Here is a 26,919-nt window from a genome sequence, read left to right as displayed (position 1 = left end):
TGAATGTGTTTCCTGAATTTATTCAAGACCAGATTAGGGCGGTGGAGCGGGTTTGGAATGACTCAGATATCTGCATTTGGGAACTAGCAAAATCTGGAATATTCTCTGTGAAAACATACTACCAGCAGCTGCATACCCCTGGGCCGCCTAACAAGTGGTCCCGTTTTACCTGGGGAAGGCAAATCCCACCCTCTCGCTCCTTCTTTTGCTGGAGGCTTATGCATAATCGGCTTGCTACACATGACAATTTGCAAAAAAGGGGTATAATGCTGGTCTCTAAATGCATCCTGTGCAGCTCAGATTCTGAAACCATAACACACTTGTTCATATCCTGCACTTTCTCAAGATATCTATGGCATTTGATTGAGGAAACTTTTGGAGTGATCATCAACTACACGGGTAATTTCATTGGTTTTTTTGAGAAACTGATGAACTTTCGTTTTGGCAAGCAGGTTAGACATCTTTGGCAAGTTACAGTGATCAGCTGCCTGTGGCTAATCTGGCGAGCGCGGAATGGTGCAACCTTTGACTCCGAGCCCCCTTCAATCCAAATTTATTCTGTTCATCTCAAAGTCTGCATTAGAGTATCGAACAACCTACGTCCGAGCTGCTATACTAGCCTTGCGGACAAACGGATTCTGCAGGCTCTACGCATTCCGCCCTGCCCTCCACCATCTCCAAATATCATCTGCATCCGCTGGTTACCTCCACTGCAGAACTGGTTAAAGGTTAACACTGACGGCTCCGCTTTAGCCTTTGGATCGGTCGGTGCTGGAGGCATCTTCAGGAACTATCGCGGTTTAGCCAGAGGATGCTTTGCTTCACATATTGAACATGCTGACGCCTTTACTACAGAGCTGCAGGCGATCATCTACGCTGTCGATTTCGCTTGGGAGAGAGGCTGGAATCAGCTATGGATTGAAACTGACTCGGCAAATGTGGTTAACTTGCTCCTTAACCGGTGCACTGACGTTCCTTGGAAAACTCGTAGCAGTTGGCTAAAATGTCTTTTTCAATGCTCCACAATGGATATGGAGGTTACTCATATTTACAGAGAAGGAAACCGGACTGCGGACGTACTGGCCAAGTTTGGGGCTCTGACCGTAGGCATTCAATGGTGGAACTACGCGCCTAGCTTCTGTCATGATTTCATTATGGAAGACATCTGTAACTTTGCGCGCTTTCGGTTTTCTTAATTTTATTTCTCTTCTTTTCTTTATTTGCTCCTCTGTACGAACTCTTATTTTTATCTATTTATTTAGCTTGGGTTTATGTGGTTCGTCTTGGGGGTGCCAGCCTAGCTGGGATGTTTAAGCTTTCCTCATTTCCCCAACCTTTTATTAAAAAAACATAAGTGTTGTATTTGATTTAATAATATAGCATTTTGATTTAAGAATGTGTCAAACATTGTTAGCCAAATTTTTCCAGTCATGTTAAAAAAGTAATTTCAAATCGAACCCAAAAACTTTCGTGTCACAATCGTGTTAATCTATTTGGACTAGTGTCAATTTCATATCGTGTTTTCAGATTTCATATAATTTTGTTATACATATATATTAATAGGGCCGACCCTAGGCATAGGCCGGGGGTGCGGCCGCTCAGGGCCTAAGGCTAAAAGGGGCCCAAAATAATATATACTTATTTTTTTTTTTGTTATAAATGTAGTTATAATAGCCATTCAGGTCTAAAGATGGATCAAATAATATAATATTTTAGGTCTAAAATGAGTCTAAATTTCTATTTTAGACTTTAAATACAATTTAAGGGTCCGTTATCTCTAATTTCACATGGAGCCCATAAAATGTCAGGACCAACCCTGTATATTAAAAATAATTTTTTTTAAATATAAGAAAATATAGTACTATTTAAATATTTTATGTTATTTTTAGATTAGTATATTAATGTTAATATTAACCATTGAAAATTCTGCTAATATTATGTTAGAAGGTCATGTAATGTGTTTATAACAATTTAGAAGGTTCAAATCATATTTGAAAGTAATAATTATACTTTTATTATCTTTGTTAGTGAAGTGACATATAAAAACACGAGAGAATATGACAATAATTTTAAATATTCGTCTCATTTTGTGTCGTTTTTCGTTAGCATATCAACCCAAACTCAATCCAAAAATTTATGTGTCAACCCAAAAATGACACATTACCTACTAAACTAAATATAAATACTAAAATTGTATATTGATTTTGTGTCGTGTAAGAGAATCATGTGTATTTATACCACTACGATATATATATATATTACTACTTTATATGTTTTGAATGGTTTTCATCAAAACCAATATAATATTAATTAAGACTATTATTTTCATTAATACTAAACCTTTCTCCTACTATAAATAAGGGTAAATATTAGAAAATATTGCTAAAGGTGTGTTGCTAATGTGTCCTCTATATAAGTGCATCTCCAATAGAGATGGTTTTAAAGAGTATCAAAACTTAACACAAAATACTAAAATATAATATTTTATTAACATAATCATCTACATTACTCTTGATAACTTTCTATTAAAAAATACTCCAATAGTAAGCAACTTTAAAAGTTGTCACAATGATCTCATAAATCATTATTTTATAGAATTTATTTTAATTATAAATATTGTCAACAAATAGTGATATGAGAGAGACTCGCACCAATAATAATCAAGTAAATCACTTTTTTATATTAAAAATTTTTTGGCAACCTTCCAAAACAATCACTATTACTCCAATGGTGGATGACATTTTTTGAAAATTGCCAAAACATTGTCACATCACCAAACACTTTTCCAAACACTCTCTATTGGAAATGCTTTAAGTAAGAGGATGACCCTACTTGGTAAGAGTTTTTTGATGGTATAATTAGAGGTTTGAGCTAGTTTAAAAGTTTTGACTAGTCAAACTTCTAACAGTGGTGTTTAGTGAATAGAAGTTTGAAAGAGCTAATTGGATTCAAAATGTTAATTTTGAAAAAACTGATTTTAGGAAATTTTTTGATAACTTTTTTTAAACGTTAAACCTATATTTATGCTATTTTGTAAGTGGAACCTAAATTGATACTTCCCCAAAAATCATAGGCATATTTTGGTACATTAACTTGTTTATATTAATGTTCTTGTTATTTGTATTTTTTATTCGTTCTTTCTCTTTTCAACTTTTTTTGCTACTATAAATGGATAAGAAATACCATTTTTATGGAGTTAAGAGGGTAAATAGGATCATAAGTGGTGAGAAATATCACTTTTATGGAGTTAAGGGAGTAAATAGGATATTCGATGAGTTGAGAAGGGGTAAAATGACAAATTTGGACAAGTTAAGGGGGTGAGAAATACCATTTTTATGGAGTTAAGGGGGTAAATAGGACATTTGATGAGTTGGAGGGGTAAAATGATCAATTTGGACAAGTTAAGGGGGCTGGAGAAGTATTAAGCCAAATTTTTCAATTAACTTATTGCTCTATCTTTTTTGAAGGACATATTTACCCTAATTAATACACTTTGACCGTCAAATAAATTTTAGTCATAAGATATGAATGCCCTTATTTGTCATTTTACACAAACAACTATTAGCAATCAACTAAGTTTTACAAAACAAGTTTATACAATCAGCTAATCAAATCAACTAATCAAATGATTAATCAGTTAACAACTAATGTAATCAACTAATTAACAGCTAACCAGTATTTGCCGACGAATGAGTTTTGAATTTATAATCCACCATATTAGAAGATTTTTAGATAAAAAAAATTAATTAATTATGACTAGAAATATTTGAAAAGAAATATCATTATTCAACTAATTAATACAAACAACTTGGGATTACCTGATGATGATAGATTTGTATTTTCTTCCCTCGCTTTTCTTTTCCCTGTAATCAATAATCAACCATATTTACATGTTAATATATTAAAGGGATAAAGCGTAAAAATACTCTTCCAAGCACCCTCCATATTTACGTGATAGTTTAGCAACCATCATTAATAATAAATACTCTTCCAAGCACCCTCCATTTGGAGATACTCTAAGTAAGAGGATGATTGGTAAAGAGTTTTTGAGGGTAAAATTAGAAGTTTGAGCTACTTTAAAAGTTTTGACTAGTCAATCTTCTAACAGTGGTGTTTAGTGAATAGAGGTTTAAAAGAGCTAAAGCGATCCAAAATATTAATTTTTAAAAAACTGGTTTTAGGAGATTGTTCAATTAATTTATCGCTCTATCTCTTTTGAAGGATATCTTTACCCCTAATTAATACACTTTAATCGTCAAATAAAATATAGTCATAAGATATGAATGATCTTATTTGTCATTTTACACAAACAGCTATTAGCAATTAGCTAAGTTTTACAAAACAAGTTTGAACAATCAACTAGTTAAATCAGCTAGCTAATCAAGTGGTTAGTTAGCTAACAACTAACGTAATCAACTAATAGCTAACAACTATTTGCAGACGGTTGAGTTTTGAGTTTGTAATCCTCCATATTAGAAGATTTTTAGATAAAAAAAAGTTAATTAATTATGACTAGAAATATTTGCAAAGAAATATCATTATTCAACTAATTAATTCAAACAACTTGGGATTACCTGTTACTTTAGGTGATGATAGATTTGTATTTTCTTCCCTCGCTTTTCTTTTCCCTGTAATCAATAATCAACCATATTTACATGTTAATATATTAAAGGGATAACGTGTAAAAATATCTCCAACATTTACCGTCAAAAGCAATTTGATCCATAACGTTTAAAATGGTATAATTTTACCCATAACATTATCAACCAAGAGTAATTTTACCTCTAACGTTGAAAAATTGAGTCAATTTCAAATATAATTATAAAACATAGATATTTTGTGCAAAATATATTTTTAAATTTTTTTTTACGTTTAATCATATATTCGTGATCTGTTACTAATAATACAAAATTCATGATAAAGTAAGCATGGTCTCTACCCCAAAATACAATTTGATGAACAATTTCTCCAATTTACCCAATTTATCAATGTCAGAGGTAAAATTGTTCTTAGCTGCCAATGTTAAGGGTAAAATTGTACTATTTTAAACGTTAGGGGTAAAATTGCTCATAAGTGTATTTCATCCAATACCTTCATTTTTATCGGCAACAGTTAGATTCTTTTCCCAATTCAGTAACCTCTCTTCTAATTCCTTGAATCTCATTTCATAGATATCTGCATCAATAATTACTTGTTTCTCTTTCAATCTCTTCAACAATCCATCTCGCTCCCCTCTTAACTCTTGACACTCCTTCTCTAATCTACATTTTTCACTTAGAAATTGTTGTCGCAATAATAGATATTCTAACTTGTTTGCCTCAATTTCCCTCTTCAATTTATTTTCTAGAGATACGATTTGAGGTGTTACAGACATTTTTCTGCAAAAGAAATAGAAAATGAGAGATGAATTACCAAATAAATGAGTGTGGTACTTCCGTCTATCAAACTTCAAATACACGATTTGCTTTATATATTTTTTTTGTGGAGGTTAATGGGAGAGAAAGTGAGTTAAGGTGAGGTGGAGTCATTAAAGTAACTTTCATGCTTGAGTTAAGATTATTTAATTAATTTTCAGATTCCACTAATTTAGTGGGAGTTAAATTGAGGTTTTTAAAGGTTTTTTTTTAACTTTTATTTAACTTTCAAAAACTCACATATTATTAAACTCATTTTCAAAATTAGCTAAAATAACTTCTTTTTAATTAACTTTCTTTAATTCAAAAATAAACGGACCCTAATAAACTTGGAAGAGTTAGAACCATTTTCTTGAGAACAATTCAATTAGAAAACATAATTAATTATTAATTTTTTATGGGAAAATCTGTAAAAATACCTCTAAAGTTTACAGTCAATAGTAAATTTGCTCCTAACGTTTAAAATGGTGCAATTTTACCCCTAAAGTTGGCGGCAAAGAGCAATTTTATCCATAACGTTATTAAGTTGGGTCAATTTGAGAAATAATTCATCAAACTGTCTTCTCAGTCATGAATCTTGTCATCTACACTTCACATGTTATCCTCTAATTTTTATCACTAATTAGTACCAGATCATAAACATATGATTAGACGTGAAAAAAAATATATTGTCTAGTGTACGAGTTAGACAAAAAAAAGTTAAAATATTTCACCGAATTTATAAGTATTAATCTTCAATTCAATTATCTCCAATTCAATTATTATATCATAGAAAATATGAAATCTTTTCTTTAAACGAACTGATATGCAATTGGTGTAAAATAAGGAATAAAATATCTGTGTTTTATAATAATATCTAAAATTGACCATAATTGCCAACGTTAGAATAAAATTGTTCTTGGCTTCCAATGTTAGGGGTAAAATTGCAACATTTTAGACGTTAGGTAAAATTGTTCTTGGATTTTCGACCAGCTCATACTCCATTAATTCAATTATATAAGTTATTTTAGAGTATTTTATACCAATTTTTTTTGAAAAGGTATTTTACACAGCTTAAAAAATAGAATTAACAAAGAGTCAAATTAATAAATTGAGAGCGGTGAGGATGCCATGGTATTCAGTAGGGGTGCACGTGGTCGGTTAACCAGTCCATTAAAGTTAATTCGGTCGGTTAACCATTTAATCGGTTTTTTAAAAACACTAACCGTACACTAGTCCATTAAATTCGGTTAACCACTAACCGGTTAACCAATTATTTCGGTCGGTTAACCTTTTATTTCGGTTTCTAACCATTAGTAAATAAAAATAATAAAAGAATTCTAATTTTTATTGTGAGAGAGACGGCGAGTCAATGGCGAGTTGAAGCGATTAACTGCGAAAAGAGAGATGTACGTGCATTATGATCCATCAGTTTTGATTCAGTTAAATTGTTTAGTCCCTATATCAAATCTCTGTCTAAAAATGTGTTAAAGAACAATTAAACAGATAAAAAAAATGCAAAATGCCTCTAATAAAACTTCTGGCTATAAAGTTTTGGAAATAAGTAATAAAATTTTATCCTTGTTTCTACATCCAAATACATAAAAGAAAAAAAATTCGCATAAACTGAAATTAGAGAGACAGTAACAAATTAACTAAGAGTTATTTATATATTTTCATCTTATTTGATGTTAATATTTGATAGAAGGACTAAACCATTAAAAGTAAAAAAATATAGAGACCTTATAATTAAATAGTGGATTAATTAATGAGTTATTGAAAACTATAGGGACTAAATAATTGTTTACTCATATAAATAATTTTTTTATATTTTTTTTAATATTTAATTGAGATTCGGTCGGTTTCGGTTAACCACGGTTTTTAGAATAAAGAAACCGTAACCGTAACCATTAACCATTATTTTTAAAATTAAAAATCGTACACTAGTCCATCGGTTTCGATTAACCTCATTTTCGGTTTGGTTTCGGTTTAGTTTTCCGGTTTTTCGGTTTTTCGGATTTTTATGTGCACCCCTAGTATTCAGACCCAATGTGCTTGAAAAGCGAGGTATTCTGGCTGGAGTGCCTGCTGCAGCAAGTTCATCCGTAATGTTTTTAAAAAGTATCAATTTAGACTCAATTACAAAATAGCTTAACGTTCAAAAAAGAGTACCAATTTAGACATCGATAACGGAACGAGACATATCATTAATATTACTTCGTTAAGTTCTGTCAATTGTACATGGAAGAAGGATCAAAATTTAACGGAGTAATAGGAATAACGTGTCCAATCCGTTACCAAGACCTAAATTGATACTCTTTTTTAAACGTTAAGCCTATATTAGTGTTATCCTGTACGTGAATCCTAAATTGATACTTCCCCAAAACCCATAGACTTATTTTGGTATCTTATCCCTTATTATTATTAAGCAAATTTGCTATACTCACACGAGAATTTCTATAGTGAATCGGATGCAATGAATGTTTGTTAGAGATTGTGCGCACAATAGTGTGGCCAATAAAAAGGAGAAACATATCATTTTATTGAAAAATGATTTGTAACGATCCGGTCCGAAATGGGTGGCACCGAGGTAAAAGACCTAAAAAAGGAGCAGTCCTAAGGGATTATCAATAGCGACATAATGAACTGAATCTCACATAAAAAAAAATGGATAGAAAGTGATTGAGACTTGTTAGTAAGATGTGTATGCAAACACGTTTTAAAGCCGTGATGTGCAAAGTGTTGGACTTGAGCAAAAATGGACCATGTCTCCATGATATTGGGTGAGGTTGTTACAATTGGTACGAAAACCGACTCTCCAAGTACGATGTGTGGTTCGAAAATAAACCGGACAAAAGCTAGTTGTAGGTGCCGCGGCCTCGCCCGGAAGACCTGGGGGGTGGACACCGTTGACGACAGATGCTGTGATTGACGCCGAAAGTAACCAATTGCGGAATCAAGCTGCTCGGTAGGGCCGGAGCTCGGAGTATGGAAGAGTCGCCACCCACGAATGGGAATTGAACACTGATCCCTTGCGGGAGACTGGTGAGGGTTCGGAAAATTTGGGTACGAGCCGAGAAGGCTAGCTCCTTTCCGGAGAAAGGCTACTAGGCACCCCGACATCGCCCGGTTCTGAACCACCGGCCTCCTACTTAGCATGTTAGGCGCTAACGGACTAATCGCATATTTCTTTAAGTTTAAAATTCATTTGAAACCTTTTCTTTCTCGTTTTGAAAACCGTTTTGAGCATATATTATTGAAAGTCATTTTAGTAAAAAATCACCCATTTATATGAATTTAGAGTATGTAGAAGAAAGAGGGAGATGGAAGGATTGTTTAATTACAACATGAGATATACTTTATACATTAAGTCTAAACTAATCTTCACTCCCCAAAGAACCCCTTATTTACATGGTTCGTGCCTTAATCGCCGTTGGAACGATTTGGGCACGTTTCAAAACTCCGTTAATTTACTTGCTTTTTTACTCGAATCGCCGTTGGAACGACTCGAGTGCTTGAAAACGTGAAAAATGCACATTCGACCGAAAACGTGATTAAGCATACAAGTCCATTTATTTTTGTACAAAAACCGTTTAAACATAAAACGATCCAGAACTCTATTATTTACAAGAAAAACGATTTTAATTACAAGGTTCGCTTAATCCGTCGTTGGAACGGATTAAGGTTTCAAAACATGACGTTTAGAAAACCATTTGGAACCGAAAAGAAGTTAAAAACTCTTATTTACATTTTTAAAGTATTTGAATACCTTTAATTTAAAAGTCAAATTAAAAACTCTTTTTTTTTTTTTGTGATTTATTCCTCCCTTTGGGATTGAACCCCTCTTTATCCAATTAAACTCCCCAAACATAATCACCATATATAACACATTAAACCCACAAATCACCTAATCTAATAATATACATTTGTCCCAATTAATGAAAGTATTTAGTAGGTATAAAGAAAATGATCTTTGTATAGCTATATGTATAAATAGTGAAAATAATGATAATAGTATAAAGTATTAAACTATACTAATAGGTAGAAATACTATCATTTTACCCGAAATAACCCCAAAATAGTTTTATACGAAATATGTCCCCGAAAGGACCAACTAAACGTTCGTTAATATATTAATAATAAGCCTAAGGCGCCTAAATGCTATTAATAGATAAAAAACTATTGGATTAAATACGTATATATATAGGTTCACAAATACAATTAAATTTATTTAAGGAAAATATATACATATAATATAATGAAATAGATTACCCAAACCCCAAAAATAAGAAAATACATTTAGTATATTAATATTCCCTTATACATACCTACACAACTTTTAAAAAAATTCAAATATACCCCTAAACCCACAAAAACCCAAATACTAGATAAAGTGGACAACTACCAAATGAGTCCCTACCCTTTTTAGTAAATCAGAAAAAGACACAAAAATATTAATGCAAACCCTTATATAATATAAACCCACCCCCTAATACATATACATATATAATCAATTAATTTTAGAACTATTAAAATAAATAAATAAATACATATATATACATACACATGTCCCAAATGTCAAACCAAAAGCAAAAGCAAAAGTGTTAAAAATGGTATTTAAAAAAGTTCCAGCAGATGTAGTGACGGAAAATCCGTCACTGATCTGCTTTTAGTAACAGAAAATGCTGAATATCAGAACCAGTCCTCTGATGTTCCAGATTTAAGGAAAAATGGTAGATCTACTCTATTTCATCGTTTTGATCCCCGAACTACCCAAATCGGGTCATGGCTGGTAATGAGGAACCCCAAAGCGAAGTTTTATTCCCAAAAACAGTTTAAAAACATTTACAAATAACGGATCTACGACGTTTTACTCCCGAACTACCCGTAAATCGGGTCACGGTTCGTATTGGGATTTTAAAACGAAGTTTTTATTTCAAAATCAAAACCAAATACTTATTCAAATAGTAAACAAAAATTAAGTAAATATTATTGAACAATGAAAAACAATAAAAACACAATAAAAACACAATAAATGGGTCTAGTTCCTCGGATTGTTACCTTTTCATCGATAACGGAATCCAAATCAAGTCGATTGATTAGTGTTTAGAGTCGTATTTTTGGTGTTTTTTGCTTTGTTCGGGTCTCGCTGAATTTTTTCAGGGGTTCGGGTCCAATTTCCTCCCTCTTTTGTCTTGGGACTCCATCCTATTTATAGACATATGGAGCCCCAAACTTAATTTATTTTTGGTTCCAAGCCAACTTAGAGCCAAAGGCAAGCTAGATGAGCTTAGAAAATTTCATGAAAATTTCCTATTCATCATTATCTTTATTATTATGATTATTATTATTATTATTTTAATATATATATATATATATAAATGCGGCCCCGTCGGAGGCCGCTATTTACGTCACGGGCCGTTGGACGGCCCGTGACGGTGGCCCAGCCCCACAACACTTGCCATTTGGCGAAGTGCACTTTGCTGCACTTGGCGAATGCCAAGTGCATTCTACATTTAGTATTTTTAAAAAAAAAAATAAAATAGAATAAATAGTCTCATAATGCTTTTTCCATTAAAATATAAACACATAAACAAATCAAATATTTAACAAACCAAACATATATACATTCAATATTTATAAATTAATAAACCATATAAAATTTAATAAATAAATCCAAAATTCAACTTTAAACTTCAAATAAACATAATATATAAGCACATCGTGCCATTGTCATCCCTACTCCATCTTTATGGGTTGTCCTGTATAGATAAATGCATAAAATTAAAAATAATAATACTAAGAATATATAGTGATAACATATACTACTCAATGAATACAATAAGATCAGATCCCACCTTTTATGAACTCAATTACAGCATCATTCGTCTGAGCAATAGGAATTCGAACAGCTGTCACTGGAAGTGGGGATATCTATTTCATATGATGAAATGTGAGCAAAATGAAATTTCAGTAGAATGTTTGTTTATAAACATAAGAAATAAAGGTGGAAAAATGGTGCAGTTTGACTCCTAACATCTATAATGGTGCAATTTTATTACTAACGTTATCGGCTAATAGCATTTTTACTCCTAACGTTGATAAATTTGATCAATTTCAGACATTATTATAAAACATAAATATATTGTTCTTTATTGTACACCAATTGCATATCAGTTGGTTTAAGAAAAAGATTTCATATTTTCCGTGAGTTAGTAATAGAATTGGATATTAATATTTATAAATTCGGTCAAATATATTAAATTTTTTTGGCCTAACTAGTACAATAGACAGCATAACTTTTTTTTTTTTAAATCCACGTCTAATCAACTCAGATGTGAAATGTAGATAATAAGATTCATTTTGATGAATTATTTCTTAAATAAATCAAACTTGATAACGTTAGGGATAAAATTGCTCTTGGCTGGAAATGTTAGGGAGTAAAATTACACCATTTTGTACGATAGGAGTAAAAAAGTTAATTAATTATGACTAGAAATATTTGAAAAGAAATATCATTATTCAACTAATTAATTCAAACAACTTGGGATTACCTATTAGTAGTTTCCTCCGTGATGATAGATTTGTATTTTCTTCCCTCGCTTTTCTTTTCCCTGTAAGCAATCATCAACCATATTTACATGTTACTATATTAAAGGGATAAGGTGTAAAGACATCTGCAACGTTGACCGTCAGGAGCAATTTTTATCCATAACGTTTAAATTGGTATAATTTTATCCTTAACCTTGGCAGCCAAGAGTAATGTTACCTCTAACGTTGGCAAGCTGAGTGAATTTCAAACATTATTATAAAACACATATATTTTGTTTTTTATTTGCACTAATTGCATGTAAGTTTATTCTAAAAAAATCATATTTTTATGATTTAATAATATAATTAAATATTAATATTTTAAATTCTATGAAATATTTGAATTTTTTTTATCCAACTCGTAAAAATATAATATATTTTTTTAATTTTTTTTACGTTTAATCATATGTTTGTGATGTGTTACTAATAAGTGATAAAATGACGCATATGTGAAATATAGATTACAAAATTCATGATAAAGTAAGCATAGCCTCTATCCCAAAATTTATCCAATTGACCAAATTTATCAACGTTAGGGGTAAAATTGCTCATAGATGCCAATGTTAAAGGTAACATTGTACTATTTTAAATGTTAGGGGAAAATTGCTCCTAAGTGTGTTTCATCCAATACCTTCATTTTTGTCAGCAACAGTTAGATTCTTTTCCAAATTCAGTAACCTCTCTTCTAATTCCTTGAATCTCATTTCAGAGATACCTGCATCAATAGTCACTTGATTCGATTTCAATCTCTTTAATAATACATCTCGTTCTTCTCTTAACTCTCGACACTCCTTCTCTAACCTGAATTTTTCAACTAGAAATTCTTGTCGCAATAATGTATATTCTAACTCCTTCCTCTTCAATTTATTTTCTTGAGATACGATTTGAGGTGTTACAGACATATTTCTGGAAAAGAAATAGGAGATGAATTACCAAAAAAATGAGTGTGGTACTTCCGTCTATCAAACTTCAAACACACGACTTGCTTTATATATATATATATATTTTTTTTGTGGAGGTTAATGGGAGAGAAAGTGAGTTTAGGTGATTGGAGTTATTAAAGTAACTTTCATGCTTGAGTTAGGATTATCTAATTAATTTTCAGATTCCACTAATTTAGTGGGAGTTAAATTGAGGTTTTTAAAGGTTTTTTTTAACTTTTATTTAACTTTAAAAAAACTCACATCTTATTAAACTCATTCACAAAATTAGCTAAAATAACTTCTTTTTAATTAACTTTCTTTAATTCAAAAATAAACGGACCCTAATAAAGTTGGGAGAGTTAGGCTCTGTTCTTTATCGCTGAAAAAAACTGAACTGAACTGAACTGAACTGAATTGAATTGAACTGAACTGAACTGAACTGAATACTGAACTGAATTTAACTGAATACTACTGAATACTGAACTTAACTGAATGCTACTGAACTTAACTGAATGCTACCGAACTTAACCGAACTTAACAATAATGATGATATTAGACTTTAAAATAATTTTCATGATAATATTGGACATTAATGAACTTATAATAATAATAATGGTTCTAATAAATTTAATAATATCAATAATAAATAAATATATTATTAAAGATAAAACTAAATTGAATATCAAATAAAAGCCCGAGATGATAAAATCTTGGCTCGATAAACGCCTATGAAATTAAATAAAAATAAGTCTAATTTAAATTAAAAATACAAATTGCATACAAACACAAATTTATATATAATTTAAAGCCTATGAAATTAAATACAAATCTTCATATGAATACAAACTCTTAACTTCTTATTTTAATTAAGGGTTAAAGTGTAAAAATAACGTTTTGGGTCAGAAGTAATTTTACCTCTAACGTCTAAAATGGTGGAATTTTATCCCTCACATTGATAAATTGGATAAATTTAGGAAATAATTCATAATATGGATGCAATTCCTAATTTTAAATATAGATGCATACTTTAGTTTTATTTTTTTTATTAAACCATATATACTTTAATAAACTATCATTTCTTGACTTTTATCTAATTTATAGATAATGATAAATTATAAATAATAATAATAATAATAATAATAATAATTAATGATAAATTATAGATAAATAATAATAATAATAATAATAAATTATATATAAATAATTATAATATAATAAATAATGATAAATTACTGAATACTGAAACTGAATGCCGAAACTGGATGCTGAAACTGAATGTTGAACTGAACTGAACTGAACTGAATTGAATTGAATTGAATTGAATTGAACTGAATTGAACTGAATTGAACTGAACTGAATTTGTAATACCCGTAATTTTATGGAGTGATTCCGCAATTGGTTACTTTCGGCGTCAATCACAGCATCAATTTAGGTTGGCGAAATTGAGGGTTCCTTCCTCTTTCATTTCAAAACCAGAAAAAAAACCCTCGTCTGCTGCTCCGTTTCTTTTTTTTCTTTTTATCTTAATTTCTTCCATAACTCTCTGTTCCGGCCATCATTTGAGACAAAAATTACACCATTAAATTCCTTATCACGTAAGGAAGATTTCAAGATCAATATTGCTATTTTTCTGGTCGGAAAATGTGGTGACCGATGCGTGCATTTTTCATCAACAAAGTGTTAGATTTCGGCCTTTTAGCCGATTTTAATAAGGAAAGGAGCGTACTTTTGAACTCTCCTAAACGTTGGCTATCTTGTGGTAGTCTCGGTTCGTGCCTTCGATAACTCCGGTGAATTTCCGACCACCGGATTCCGACGAAACTCCGGTGAGCGTTCCAGACAGAATTTTAATAATTTCGTTTAGGTTCCAGTCTTCATAATTGTTTCTTAATTCTTGGTCTATTAGGAGAATTGAACTAATTAGACTAATATGAAATCTTAAAGTATTTGGTGGGGTTAGGAGCATTTTGAGTATACATTTGCATATATATTATTGTTTCAATAATAATTAATTATAGGAATGCATTTCTATAATTATAGGAGAGGAAGAGACGGGTGAGCAAGACCCCAAACGGTTTGATTAGCTTTTGAGACGAAAGGTAATCATAATTATAAATGTTTATATATATATATATATATATATCTATATAATTAATACTCCTATGCCTATATACATTATAATTTATTCCAAAAAAGGGTTATGCCTATACCTATACTGTTTTAAGAAGAATTGTTTATATGTTATGCCTATGGCTATATGTCAATAAATATATGTATATTCATTCCAGGAAAGTTATAACTATAACTATTGGTATATTATATGTTGTCCATGATAATGTTAATTGTGAGCTAGTTTTTGTTTTGGAAAATCAATTGTTTAGGTGAACAATTATTATTAGTGGTATGGTTCTGCCTAATTAAATCGTAGAAGGTGCATATTATTTTATCACATATTGAATCATTACCTTACAAGGAAAATGTCTATGGTTGAATGAAAATGCGTCTCATTTTAGAATTTCACTTAATTAGCTAGCTTAACTGGATAGGTACAATGGTCTGGAGGTTTGTTGATACTGTGAACATATGCACCTGTCTTGAAAGAGGAGACGATATGGGGGTATTAAATTTTGGATTGGGTTTGGTACTGCGTCTTGCAAGATTAGACGATAGCAGTACCGTTATAAAAGTACTTATATTGTGAAGTCTCCAGGTTGTGTGTCTTGCAAGAGTAGACGATAACGCATACCTATTTGATGATAAAATACCATAAGAACCTTATATATATTTTACTTAGGTTTAGCTAGGGCCCTTAAAATAAATATAATAACTTTAGAATATTAGGTGTAGTAATGAGTCTGGTTTATGATATCATCTTTTTAATTTTAATGATTACTTGATTGATTAAATATAATATATGTGAACTGTATGTATATATATATATAAATATTTACCGTTATGCTTATTGAGTAGGCAGCTCACCCCTTGCCATGTTGAAATTTTCAGGCTAGGTTTAGAGGTTCTCCTATTTGCTAGATTTTCAGGTTTTCCTACATTCAGGCTGGCCAGCACAGCGGTCTTATTCCCATTAGCAATTTCATAGACATTCATTATATTTATTATACTATTGGATTTGATTATTTGTTTAAATTTAAAAGAATTTTATTGACAGGTTAAATTGTTTGTTTGGTTATTTAATTCTTTGGTTACGAGATTTTGATAGACGGTAATAAATGATGAGCCTTTATGTAGTTATGTTGGGGTTTTTGCTTATTTATGATAATTGCTTGGTTTTCTATGTGACCCGAAACAGGGGTTACATTTAATGGTATCATAGCCCCAGTTTTACGATTCCTATGGAGTATTAGAGGTGGTATGACATTCTTAGGGTTAGAACCTGCCATCAACATGCATAGTTTAATATGATACTTAATATTATTGTTTTCACATTTCAGAATCATGTCATCTAATGGGAATGAGAATGCTGGCCAAGCATCTAGCGAAGGGTCTGTAGGTCAGAGTGCACCCACCAGGCTAGGTGGAAACTCTTCATTAGGCGTACCTAACTTTGCACCAGCAATGCAACAATTCGTTGAAGCCATAGGCACAATGGCGGCTCAGTTACAAAACCAGTTTCAAAATGTACAAGCAAATGCACCACTAGCTCCATCTTTTGACCGAAACTTAGAGGGCCTCAGAAGGTTGGGAGCTGAGACCTTTAAGGGGACACTAGACCCCGAGGAAGCAGAACTTTGGCTGATAAAGATTGAGGACGTGTTGAACTCAATGAACTGCCCTCTTGAGAGTAGAGTGAGGTACACTGTGACACTTCTGGCTGGTGATGCATTGATATGGTGGAAAGCAGTGATGAGGGGTAGAGATGATCAGGCAGTCGCATGGGAGGATTTCAGGAATCTATTCAATGACAAGTACTGTTCTCAAGAATATCGTGATGAAAAACAGATGGAATTTATGAATCTAAAGCAGAACGAGATGTCAGTAGCTGAGTATGAGAACCGTTTTGCTGCATTGTCTCGGTATGCACCACTTATGACTGAAGATGAACGGTGTAGAAGATTTGAGCGCGGTCTGACCCCTAGAATCAAAGCTTGTGTGGCTAATTGTGTCAAAAATTACCGTATCCTCCATGAGACAGCTGCTAAAGTTGAGAAGGCTTTTAATGAAGGGGAGACACTGGCAGCTAAGAGAGCTAGATCTGAGAGTCAGGGAGAGCAGGGTCGATCGACCAAGAGGAGTGGATCGCAGTCCTTCACTAGTGGAAGGGGCAGTTTTTCACAGAGTGGTAGTAGCTATCGAGGAGGAGGTAGATTTGGGGGTAGCAGCTCAGCAGATTCTGGCCAAGTTTCAAGTGGACTGAGCACCTATAGCTCACCATCTTTTAGGAGTAACAGAGGATCTAGTAATGGATCAGGAGGTGCTTTCAGAGGAGGTGCTAGACCAGATCATATTCATGCTTGTGACACTTGTGGACGACATCATATGGGAGCGTGTTGGGGACCTCGAAGGATTACATGCTTTGGATGTGGTGAGTTGGGCCACTATAGAAATGAGTGCCCAAATGCTACGTGGACTGGTGGGGAGGCTTATGCTCAGACTTCAAGGGGAGGCAACCCAACAGACAACACATTTGGAGCTGGCAGAGGTCGAGATAGAGGTCGTGGATCCAATCTTGGTGGTGGACATAATACCGTGGTGGGTGCTCAAGCTCAAACACAGTCTACACAAAGAGTTTTTAACATGACTAGAAACGAAGCACCCTGTGCAACTGATGTCATATCTGGTACTGTTACTATCTTTGATACTTCTGCTTTTGTATTAATAGACCCTGGGTCAACCCACTCATACATGACATCTGCATTTACTTTGAAAGTGTCTGGGAAGGTAGAGCCTTTAGGTTATGATTTGAGGGTACAAATGCCAACTGGGGATAGTGTAGTAGTTGATAAGGTTGTAAAAGATTGTCCTATAAGGGTGAGTGGGAGAGAATTTCTAGCCAATTTAACTGTTTTAGATTTTAATGAGTTTGATGTGATTTTGGGTATGGATTAGTTGTCACAATATAGGGCAGTAGTAGACTGTTATACTAAAGAGGTAACATTAGGTATCGATGAGAGTAATCGAGTGCTATTTGTGGGAGAAAGGTCGATTATGCCTGCGTGTCTAGTGTCAGTAGTTCAGGCCTTTCGGTGGATTAGAGAGGGAAGTGAAGCCTTTCTGGCACACATTATTGATACAACAATTGAAAGTGCAAATTTGGGAGACATCCCTGTGGTGAGAGAGTTTCCAGAAGTGTTTTTAGATGATCTTCCGGGATTACCACCTAATAGAGAGGTTGACTTCACCATTGAGACCATACCAGGAGTTCCTCCTATATCTGTTGCACCGTACCGAATGGCACCGGTGGAGTTACAGGAATTGAAGAAGCAATTGGAGGAGTTATTACAGAAAGGGTTTGTGAGACCTAGCATTTCACCTTGGGGTGCACCGGTCTTGTTTGTCAAGAAGAAGGATGGAAGTATGAGGTTATGCATTGACTATAGGCAGTTAAATCGGGTAACAATTAAGAACAAATATCCTTTGCCCCGAATTGATGACCTTCTGGATCAATTGAAAGGGGCTTGCTATTTCTCTAAGATTGACCTGAGATCAGGCTATTGGCAGTTGAGAGTGGCTGATTCTGATATTCCAAAAACTGCTTTTTATACAAGGTACGGTCACTTTGAATTCCTTGTGATGCCATTTGGGCTTACAAATGCTCCTGCAGCTTTTATGGCAATGATGAACAAGACCTTTCAGCCATACTTAGACCACTTTGTTGTCGTTTTCATTGATGATATACTAGTTTACTCACCGACGGCAGAAGATCATGAGCACCATTTGAGGATAGTGTTGCAAATCCTAAAAGAACATCAGATGTATGCAAAGCTCAGTAAGTGCGAATTCTGGATGGACCAAGTGGTATTCTTAGGCCATGTGGTATCTGGGGAAGGTGTTAGGCCTGATCCCTCGAAGGTAAAGGCAGTTATGGAGTGGGAAGCACCCAAGAATGTGACAGAGGTGAGAAGTTTTCTCGGTTTGGCTGGTTATTATAGAAGGTTTGTAAAAGGTTTTTCACTAATTGCAGCACCTTTAACTAAATTGCTGAAAAAAGGAGTTGTATTTCAATGGAATGAGAAGTGTCAAGATAGTTTTAATGAGCTGAAGAGAAGTCTGACATCAAATCCAGTTCTTGTGCTACCATCTGAGGGTGGAGGATTTGTTGTGTATACAGATGCGTCAGGCCAAGGATTAGGATGTGTTCTGATGCAAAACGGGAAGGTGATAGCTTATGCTTTGATAACAACCCAAATTATTCTTGAATAAAGAATAAGGGAAAATTAATAGAAATAATGGCAAACCATTATTCCTTCTAAAAGAGATATTTATACATGATTAATGTGGCATTAATGATAATTAATGCAGGGGAGAATATGCAAATAATAAGGAAAATGAAGGAGTCTCTAGCATTATGCCACGCCACGTGGACCATGGTGAGATACGCCATAACGAGATACGCCCGATGAGAGCAAGTAACGGAGACCCGCCATAGCTCTCAATGAGAGTGTACATACGCCTTGACGGATCAAATAATATTATCCCAAGGACTAAAAGGGATATTCACCTTGAGAACGCCGCAAGAAGAACCAGATGGCGGATCTCCACGATTCAGCACAGTGAGATCCGCTAGCGAACCTATGAGGCGAATCTCCTCTTTCACCTGATTCATCACAGTAACGGCTAACCGCCAACTCGGCCATAAAGATCATTAAATGAATCATTAATAGTCTTAAACCACCAGGTTAAGAGTAACTTGTAACCGCCATTAAATGAGCATTAACGGAGACTTTCTAGTTACCTAGAGGTTACGAATTCCCCAACTATATATAGCCTACATCCCTAGGCTATCAAGGTATACACATTCACTTATTCTTTGTCAATTCAGTTTGCTCTCTTGATCTTCCTTACTGACTTTGGCATCGGAGTGTCCCCGGCCGATCCCAACGGCGCCTCACAGGGACGTGCTCTGATCAAGGATTTTTCCCCGTGTTATCAATTGGTGCCGTGAAGGTGGATCTCTAACAAACAGAAGATCACAAAATCTTGATTGTATAGAGTTTCACAAAGAACAAAACAATGAAGTCAACAGAATAGAAATCACAATCTTCAACTTTGGCTCAATCAGTACAACAAATCTATCCAAAGATACGGTTCTCCATATATTGGTGGGAAAGAGTTTTCTACATTAAATCTGGAATTTTATGATGAAAAAGATAAGTTTCCTCCCATTTCTTATTCCATTTTTTATTAAAGAAAATTGAGATCCCTCACTCTTATAAAGTGCTATGAATATCGTTACATGTTATTATGATAAATCTAATAAATTGTAAAAGATGAAGTCATAGACACAAATCTTTCATTAAACCTTGCATGCTTACTATGCCCTCATATTTTTATGCATGACAAGTGTAATATGATATTATCATTGAACCAGTACAAACGCATGTATAAGACCCGTGATCTTGGGATTTACAAAAGGAAAAAATCATCCATTCGATGTGATTTTGTCATTTGATATTAAAATATCATAAAATTGCTCATGTAATTGCAAAGGATTTAGATCTAGTCGGTCTTTTGGGTGAACAAGCATATAACTATTAGAAGAAATTGCAAAAAATCATATTTGGTTTTCCTTGTACAATTCACCATCTATATATGGCTTTTCTCCTATTTAGTACTTTTAATATCAAAAATTCATATTTTTGAATATTGTTTTGTCAAACAGTTATTTCATTCCCTTTTTTACAAGGATGTGTTTATTCATATAAAAACTGTTTATCTGACATTATTAGAATTTCTTTTACCGACGTAAGAGAATTGAACATATTAAATCAATTTGTGATCATCATGTAACTGTCCCTAACTATTAAGGCCATTATGGGTTGATGAATTGCCAAATTGGATAAACAAAACTTTCATGTCTTGAGCTAACTACAAAACTGTGCAAATGTCAGTTTCGAATGAGAAGCATCGTAAAACATCTTCGCCACGAAGACAGGGCTCTTCTCGCAGAGGTAGGTCACCTCCCTCTCCAATACGCTGACGTAGTAAGAGGCCTATTGATACACCCCGGAGTACCGGCCCACCACCACCATCCTCCCGACCAGGAGACATTGGTCATGTCCCCGTAGGAAACCAAGGAGGTCATGACCGATTACATATAGGCGGTTCAGGCGGCGGTGGATCAGCTGCAGAAGCATTGGCCAAAAATACAACATGTAAAAGCTTACAGGAGGATCTGATCCGGAGAAAACCCCGCAATATGGCGAATCTAATTGAACGATGCAAAAGCATTCAGGGAGGTAGATGACATACGCCGCGAATCGTTATCTCCATCACATAAAACCAAAGGCGAATCTCACAATCGAGATCGTGAGAAAGACAAAAATCGGGGTCTTCCTCCATAAACAGGACTTTAGTACAAGTAATATAAATATTCCAGTGGTCAAATTTGAGGGGGTACCCAATCTAAGATTATTACCACCCTTTGGTTGGCCACCACACTGAAGCTTGCTGGGAGTTGGCAAACTAGATAGCTTTGTCCAGAATAACAAATAACAAGATGACAAGCAGAAGACAGATCCCAAAAATAAATTCAAAAGTGTCATTAATGTCATGGCGGATGGACCAGGGTATCAGCCACCCGTGGAAAAAGCAAAAATATCCGCTCTAGATAAAACATCCCTCCATTGCTCCTTTTGCAGAAACAGGTTCAGTAATCTCTCCACATACAGATGCGTTGACAATTGAAGGATGGAAGATGAAATGAGGCGGATAATGGTAGACACGGGCAGTTCTTGCAATATCATCACCATAGGTACATTCTCACCAACAAAGGAGGAGTAATGATTAGCGGGAACCAAAAGACGGTTCAAGAGACCTACTCAGCGTCACTATCAATTCGCCCACAATCCAAAGAGGACGAAGGTGAGAAATATTAACTTGTCACTACAGCTTTGGGTGACACAGAAACGCTCCTTATTACTGATGGAAAGCGGGTACGAATCGCCAAAGGATTAAACATCATTGAGTCTGAAAGCCTATTTGCATAGGAGAATGAGATCCGTACAGGAATAAGCCCAGATGTGATCACTCGTAAGTTAAACATCATTAAGGATGTGGTTCTAGTTGCTCAGAAAAGACGGAACCATGGGCCTAATAATCAGTATTTTTACATATTCTTATATGTGCATTAAACTGTTATAGTATCCTATATTTTATAATTTATTCTTTCTCGCCATACTTCTTATATTCACTTGCCTAGCTTTTAGTGCTGATATACGTCCAGTGGCTGGCGAATCATAAGTTCCACATGTGGATCAATTACCTCAAAGATAGGACAATTGATCCCATCACGGGCGGATCCCCTTTCCATAAAGGTAAGAAGCACAGACCCTCAGGAGCTTTCAAATAAGCTCAACTCTCTCCTCAAAGATAGGAGAACACTCTCATGGGCGGATCCATCTTTAGATGATCACCATTCGGTCGGACACCATTCGGTCGGACACCATAAACGAGTTAAAACATTCCTTGGACGCAAGGACTTTACACTCTCTCACTCCCTTCCCAAAGAAGGGTTCACAAAGTCCTACGGGTGGATCGCTTCACCTCAAAGATAGGTAGCAAGTTAATCCCCTGGGCAGCTTTACTTCCTCTAGAAGGAATAGAACAGCTTCTAAACCTTCACAAAGGTTCACACATTGGGGTACGGCTGGCCACCTACCCTAAACAATCGGAGAAATTGTAAACCAGATTCCAGAAAATTACTTGCTAAGGGATTATCTCCAAATAATGAAGCCTCGTCTTCATCTCCAAATAATGAAGCCTCGTCTTCATCTCCAAGTAATGAAGCCTCGTCTTCATCTCCAAGTAATGAAGCCTCGTCTTCATCTCCAAATAATGAAGCCTCGTCTTCATCTCCAAGTAATGAAGCCTCGTCTTCATCTCTAAGTAATGAAGCCTCGTCTTCATCTCCAAGTAATGAAGCCTCGTCTTCATCCAATTCATAAAGCCTCGTCTTTATCCAATTAATGAAGTCTCGTTTTCATCAAAATTAATCCGCATCTTCATCATAGAAATAACAAAGTCTCGCCTCCACAAAATGCACAAAAGTCCCTAAATGGCTGATCATTCTCACTGATCCCTAAGGGCGGGTCATTCTCCTCAATATGGCAGAACTGAAGAAAAGAAGTCCCTAAGGTGAATCATAATCCTATGCGGTAGGAACAAATGGCCCCATCTAGGGCGGGTCCACTTTCCTCCAAGATAGAAAAATAAAACACGGCGGATCAAGCCCTGATCACCGCCAGGATTAAAACATTTCTGAGACGTGAGATCTTTACATCCTTCAAAACTTCTCTCAAAAAGAGGAGTTTTCTACACCTATGGCAGATTGATCCACCTCAAAGAGAGGAAGCAGATCAAACGCTTATGGTAGCTTGATTCCCTCAAAAGGAATACCAAGCACACAAACCTTCACCAAGGTTCAAGCCTTCACAAAGGTTTTCATACAAGGGTATGGCTGGCCACCTACTCTAAGTTGCCTTGGACAGATCACTCAAAGATAGGTAGCAAGTTGATCATCAAGACTAAGCCATATGAGATCCACGGGCGGATCTCTAAGGCGAATCTCCTTATAAACGGTTAGAGTTCACAGACAACGTAAAAATCTCCATACATTGGATCCTAGGGAAAGAAATCCATAAAGCTTATCATAAGCCTCTAGGGATATGGTTGGCCACCTACCTCGAGACATAACAAGTTTGAAACCTTGAGAAAATTCAGAAGAAGTTTGAACACTTAAAAGATCAATAGCATGGAATACGATTAGACAGCCCTAAAGAGCTTTTTATACCTTTAGGGGGGCTTCTGATAACAACCCAAATTATTCTTGAATAAAGAATAAGGGAAAATTAATAGAAATAATGGCAAACCATTATTCCTTCTAAAAGAGATATTTATACATGATTAATGTGGCATTAATGATAATTAATGCAGGGGAGAATATGCAAATAATAAGGAAAATGAAGGAGTCTCTAGCATTATGCCACGCCACGTGGACCATGGTGAGATACGCCATAACGAGATACGCCCGATGAGAGCAAGTAGCGGAGACCCGCCATAGCTCTCAAGGAGAGCGTACATTCGCCTTGACGGATCAAAGAATATTATCCCAAGGACCAAAAGGGATATTCACCTTGAGAACGCCGCAAGAAGAACCAGATGGCGGATCTCCACGGTTCAGCACAGTGAGATCCGCTGGCGAACCTATGAGGCGAATCTCCTCTTTCACCTGATTCATCACAGTAACGGCTAACCGCCAACTCGGCCATAAAGATCATTAAATGAATCATTAATAGTCTTAAACCACCAGGTTAAGAGTAACTTGTAACCGCCATTAAATGAGCATTAACGGAGACTTTCTAGTTACCTAGAGGTTATGAATTCCCCAACTATATATAGCCTACATGCCTAGGCTATCAAGGTACACACATTCACTTATTCTTTGTCAATTCAGTTTGCTCTCTTGATCTTCCTTACTGACTTTGGCATCGGAGTGTCCCCGGCCGATCCCAATGGTGCCTTACAGGGACGTGCTCTTATTAAGGATTTTTCCCCGTGTTATCATGCTTCTAGGCAATTGAGGCCTCATGAGAAGAATTATCCTACACATGATTTGGAGTTAGCAGCAATAGTTCATGCTTTAAAGATATGGAGACATTATTTGTATGGGGAGACGTTTCAGATTCTCACCGATCATAAGAGTCTGAAATATATTCTCACTCAGAGGGAGCTGAATTTGAGACAAAGAAGATGGATTGAGTTGTTAAAAGATTATGACTGCACTATAGACTACCATCCAGGAAAGGCGAACGTGGTTGCAGACGCTTTAAGTAGAAAGAATTTTGGTATATTGGCTAAATTGAATCCTTTGCAGGAAATGAGATCCATGGATGTTCAGCTGAGAATTGATGAGGTGACTGGTCTTATGGCTACCTTACAGCTGAAACCAGACTTAAGGGAGAGAATTAGGTTGGTAAAAATGCAAGATCCATTCTTACAAAGAATGTATGAGCGAGTGAAGCAAGGAAAAAAACCAGACATCACAGTTGAGGAAAATGGATTATTGGTGATGGGAAACCGAATTTGTGTCCCAGATGTGGAAAATTTGAGACTAGAGATTATGGAGGAAGGACACAATGCTCCTTATGCTATGCATCCTGGTATGACTAAGATGTATAGGAATTTAAGATCGTATTATTGGTGGCCTGCCTTAAAGAAAGATGTGGCAGAGTTTGTTTCCAAGTGTCTGACTTGCCAACAAGTCAAGATTGAACATCAAGCTCCTGCTGGGAAGCTGAAGCCGTTAGCTATTCCGGAATGGAAGTGGGAACGGATTACTATGGACTTTGTAGTTGGGTTACCGAGGACTGGAAGGAAGCATGACAGTATCTGGGTGATTGTGGATCGATTGACAAAGTCTGCTCATTTCTTACCAATGCGAAAGACTGACCCAATGGACAAATTGGCCAAGATGTATGTGGCTGAGATAGTGAGGCTACATGGTATACCCGTCTCTATTGTGTCAGATAGAGACCCTCGATTTACCTCTAGATTTTGGGGTAGTTTGCAGTTAGCTATGGGAACAAAGCTAAATTTTAGTACTGCGTTTCATCCTCAAACAGATGGGCAGTCAGAGAGGACCATTCAAACCTTGGAGGATATGATGCGGGCTTGTGCACTTAATTTTCAGGGAGATTGGGACGTGTACCTGCCGTTGATTGAATTTGCTTATAACAATAGCTTCCATAGTAGTATTGGTATGGCACCATACGAAGCACTTTATGGGAGATCTTGTAGAAGTCCAGTTTGTTGGGATGTTGAGGGTATAAGACAGTTAGAAGGACCTGAGTTAGTTCAAGAAACAATAGAGAAGATAGATGTGGTGAAAAAGTGCCTTAAAGCGGCTCAAGAGCGACAAAAGGCTTATGCAGATCAACATAGGAGAGAGATGGAGTACGAAGTTGGGGACAAAGTATTTCTGAAAGTATCTCCATGGAAGGGGATAGTACGTTTTGGTAGACGGGGAAAGTTGAATCCAAGATTCATTGGACCTTATGAAATTACTGAACGAATTGGACCTTTGGCATATAGGTTAGATCTCCCAAGTGAACTATCTCAGATTCACAATGTCTTCCATGTATCTGTACTAAGGAGGTATAAGTCGGATCCGAGCCATGTGATTCCTGAGCCGGAGATCGAAGTTGTAAACAAGAATCTGACTGTCAAAGAAAGGCCAGTAGAAATTTTAGAGAGACAAATACGGAAGCTGAGGAGACGAGAAATGCCTATGGTACGAGTAAGGTGGAGTCACAACAAATCGCTTAGAGAAGCAACTTGGGAACTGGAGGAAACCATGATGAGACAATACCCGCATCTGTTTGAACATGCTGGTACGTAAATTTCGAGGACGAAATTTTTTTTAAGGAGGGTAGAACTGTAATACCCGTAATTTTATGGAGTGATTTTGCAAAATAAAAATTATAAAAGTTATTTTTAAATTATAGTAAAATAGGTGTGTTTTATGAATTAACTTATTATTATTATTATATTAATTAATATCCAATTTGTTTGTTGGTGGAGTTATTATTATATTATTATTATTATTATTGGATTTAGGTTGGCGAAATTGAGGGTTCCTTCCTCTTTCATTTCAAAACCAGAAAAAAAACCCTCGTCTGCTGCTCCGTTTCTTTTTTTTCTTTTTATCTTAATTTCTTCCATAACTCTCTGTTCCGGCCATCATTTGAGACAAAAATTATACCATTAAATTCCTTATCACGTAAGGAAGATTTCAAGACCAATATTGCTATTTTTCTGGTCGGAAAATGTGGTGA

This window comes from Euphorbia lathyris, chromosome 1, assembly GCF_963576675.1.
Source record: "Euphorbia lathyris chromosome 1, ddEupLath1.1, whole genome shotgun sequence".
NCBI classification, from domain to species: domain Eukaryota; kingdom Viridiplantae; phylum Streptophyta; class Magnoliopsida; order Malpighiales; family Euphorbiaceae; genus Euphorbia; species Euphorbia lathyris.
Note: the sequence above shows the minus strand (reverse complement) of the source record.